Raw genomic sequence first — 3,994 nt, forward strand, 5'->3', positions numbered from 1 at the left:
AAGGTGGAGGGTGAGTGGTGGGGGGGGGGGGGGGGGGCATTGCTTTCTGCAGAATAACTTTTGGGGAAGGGGGCAAGGAGGAACCGCTCTCCCACACACAGGGTATCAGAGCCAAATAAAAGCTGTGGACCAGAGAACATCCCGCTCTCTTTAGCATCCAAATAACTTGCGGTAACTGTATGCAAACAAGTTGAAAGAATGGAGGGGGAGGGGCAGAAAGGAGGAAGCAGGTGAATGACAATGCTCTCTCTGAAGTCAACTGCAACACCAGGGGAAGGTTCTTGGCCTACTACAAGTGTCAACACTGCAGGTATTACCTGATCTCAAAATGCAGACATAGACCTGCTGATTTAAATCCAGCAATCATCTTAAATGTTTAGTTTCTACACACAACCCCACAGAAAAATTAAAAGAGTATTTATCCTGTTCCATCAAAGTATCTGCTGAGAGAAAATTCTGAATTTGAAACAACACACACAGTTTGATGGTAAGTTTGTTCTTTTAAAGAAGGAATAGAAGCTGTTCAAATTTACAATAAGGGCATGTCCTAAGGGCAATGGGCAAACCAAACAGAATTTTAACAACGGTTTTTGTCACCCATATCTACCTACAAATGTTGTGGGCTTTTTTTTTTTTCGGTTGGGGGTTTGTGTGTTTGGGGTTTTTTTGGGTTTGTTCCTCCCCTGCAACTGCATCAATGCAGCTTCTCCCTCCCTCCTTCATTTCTTTTAATAACAGACACTTCAATTCCCAAATGAAAAATAAATTGAGACAGTTGTGGCATTGTAAGCTCTTTTAGAGTACACTATTACAACTATCCACAATTCTGAATGTAGCTCAAAGACAGAAAAATACCTGCTTCTATGTATTCTATCTATTTTTTTCCCCCCATCTTGTTTTCATTAGAGGTAAAGTTTCTCTCTGAATTTCTTACATCTTAGAGATAACATTTTAGGCTAGCTATACTAGAATTTAGGGCTACATTTTGCACAACTCTAGATGAAATGTCTTTTTCCCACATGTCCAATTTCAGTTTTCCTTCTACTCTCCCGAGTTCCTCACAGCAGGAATAGAATCTGCACTCCCATAGGCCAAAATCATTGTATTATATTGAAAAAAGTTAGGCTATGTAACACAAGCCTTTTTATTCAATCTACAAGTTCTCAGGAGTTTTAACATCATCAGTTGGAAGCACATTAGGTAACATCCACCCATGCCATCTCACCCTGCATGGGCATTCCTATGACTTTGAACCCATGTTCTTTATTTATCTCTGTCTTTCTAAATCTGTTTGGGCACTTGGCAGAAGCATTCTCCTGGCCAAAACACACACACATGCCCTATCAGTTAAGTGAAAGGAGGCTGCTTCCAGCCCGTGCCCCTTCTTCCCCTTTCCAAGCAGCTTCCCACGTTCCATTCCTACATCCCTCATTATGTTGCTATCTAGGTTCACCTTCTAGCTTCAGTTTCTGCTCCCAGATTTCAGCTAGCTATATGCCAGGCAAAGAACTGGCACTACAACCACCCTGCTGAGGTGAAGCTGTTTCCCCACAGCCTATCAGTTTGCTGATGTGACAGGGCTGCTAAAGGCATAAGTGATATATAAGGTGTCATATATTTGGCAGGCCTAAAGAAGAAGAGATGACAATAACTCATGCCTCCCTAAAGAACTCAGGCTCTTTATTCAGCCAGCCTATCTGCTGCCAAGACCTCAGAAATATTTGAAAACTGATGTTAGCCTAAGAATTGGAATTATATTAGACAGCCACACACAAGGTGTGGGAGGACTGTGGAGAGAAAGGGAAGCCATAACTAAACCACCTGATACATTCTGTTACATGAAGAATATTTGTTGATATTTCAAGCATCTATTTCAGTACTCCCAAACACAGGAAGCCTACCTATTCCAGGGCACAAAATGAAAATAGAGACTAGGGATACATTTTGTCCAAGGCTCATCATGATTAGAGATGATAGGTTCCTTGAAATAACATCAAGAAGTTGTTCAAAGGTTCTGCAACCTTATCAGAGGCTAGCATCTGTTATGCTTAACACTGAAACTGATCTGAAGACTAAGCTTGCCTACAGAAGAATTTATTCCCACACTATTCCTCATATTTTGCGTGGAAAGATGAAGAAAAGTTTGTATCATTTACTGTAGTTAGATCAGAGGCAATGCATTCTGTCAACATGTATTCATTTCACCCAGTATCAATATCAAATCATACCTAACACAAATGGTCCACATCCAGTTGAGGACTCAGGAAGAAAAACCCCTGTCCCTTCCAAACAGTGAATATCTTCACACTTCAATCCTTGTCTATCCAGAAGTTAGTCTTCCCAAATAGTAAATTTGTTTATTCATCTTTAAGGTTAACTTTGCTTTAGTTTATCTGTAACTTGTTTTCAAGGTTCTGTGGCTAGGCTAATATTCGGTTCCCTAGTGAAAAATCTGCTATTCACACCACCATCAACGCATTTCAAGCTTGGCCAATTCTGCTTCCATGCCCAGTTTTTAGCTTTTCTGAAGAGACAGTTGAGATACTCTAGCTATGAATTTTTAAAATTGTTTCAGACTGTACCTTCCCAATAAGAAAAAAAGGCCTCTACTTGGCTTTATTAGCTAAGAAATATTCATCAGCTAAAGATTCACTGCTACCTTAACACAGCACAAATCCTACATTACCACAGCACAAAAAACTCATAAATGCATGCTGAGGTTCCCTAGCTGCTTAACCATTAGCATTGTGGGGGACAAAAGAGACCTACCAATAGTGAGATCGTGGACTGGTTGAAACCGCTTGTCTGTAAACTGTAACAATAAACATGATTTCCCAACACCTAAAAAAAAAGAAACAAAAGAAGTTTTAAGCAAATAAAATAAAAATCTGTTAAGAACCAATAGAAATTAATTTAAGTGAATGGTATATATTGTTTAAAATTCATTACTAGAACTTGAAATACTACATTTCACCTACTTTGAAGTGTATGCAACTTTTTTATAACAGCTTTTAAAGTTCCAGAAAAATTAAAGTCAAAGCAGTTATTTTCAAAAATTGAACAAAAATTAATTCTTTTTAAAAAGTAGTTCTGCCTTTAAAATTAAGCAGAAAAACATTTCCTACCAGACCTTCAAAGTATCATTTCATATCCTCTCTCCACAGTAACTGTAAGTCTTGCTGCTGCTTACAACTCTATGTCTGCTTCCCCTTCAGTACTTTCAGCTTTCTTCCAAGCTAACTAGATCCTCAATAGCACCTCACTCCCACCTATCTCCTAATTTATCAGCTGAAGTAACAGCAGTACATATATGGCTGCTTACAACCACTATGTGTTACTGCCCACTGGTTCCCAATAGGCCAAAAAACAGTCCAAGCAGAACTGGCAACAGCTGAGTTCACATTACGGCCAGACAGACAACACAAACATTGTCCCCCTCAGATATCCCAATTTCAGACCCAAATGGGTTAACTACTTCACATTACATGGACACCGGTCAGCAAAAGGGCAATTTCTTCTGTTCATGAAAGCACAGAAAAGCAAAAGTTAATACAGTCAATAGGAGTACTCAAACTACCTAGGTTTGTAAACATAATACTTTTTACAGTTAATTTTTCCTTGTTCTTTTACTTGGGAGGGGTCATTCTTCCCATTCTGCTCTGTCAAATTTCATCTTTTCAGCCTTTTAAAACTTGACAGTCATACATTTGGGTTACATACTTCTAAACTCTGAACTATATCACATAACATACAACCCTGCAGCATCCAAGTTCCCACTGCACTTTGCTTTATCTGTCCAGCAAGATAAGGTGATTTTAGCCACATACTAGAGGTCAGCAACAGCTGATCAGGAGTGACATATCTGGTAATAAAAGACTGCAAACAGAGGAATAAGGAAAAGAACCATACTGCAAGACACAAGATATGCGTACCAGAGGTTTGCATATAGCGACATTGATCTCTCTACTACTAAATTCAGCATTCTCAGTTTTTA

General features: G+C 39.2%; 1 protein-coding gene across 1 annotated transcript in view; it reads right to left on the reverse strand.

The window, feature by feature from the left end:
* RAB2A (RAB2A, member RAS oncogene family) overlaps nt 1-3,151 on the reverse strand; it is a 36,973-nt gene extending 33,822 nt beyond the window's left edge. The window contains exons 1-2 of the mRNA XM_009289253.1: nt 3,131-3,151; nt 2,770-2,841 (exon numbers count right to left, since the gene is read on the reverse strand). The gene's annotated coding sequence lies outside the window, so the exon portion shown is untranslated. The remainder of the gene's footprint in view (nt 1-2,769; nt 2,842-3,130) is intronic.
* Between the last annotated feature and the right edge of the window lie 843 nt (nt 3,152-3,994).

The sequence above is a fragment of the Aptenodytes forsteri genome, unplaced genomic scaffold (genome assembly GCF_000699145.1).
Source record: "Aptenodytes forsteri isolate BGI_AS27 unplaced genomic scaffold, ASM69914v1 Scaffold139, whole genome shotgun sequence".
Taxonomy (NCBI): domain Eukaryota; kingdom Metazoa; phylum Chordata; class Aves; order Sphenisciformes; family Spheniscidae; genus Aptenodytes; species Aptenodytes forsteri.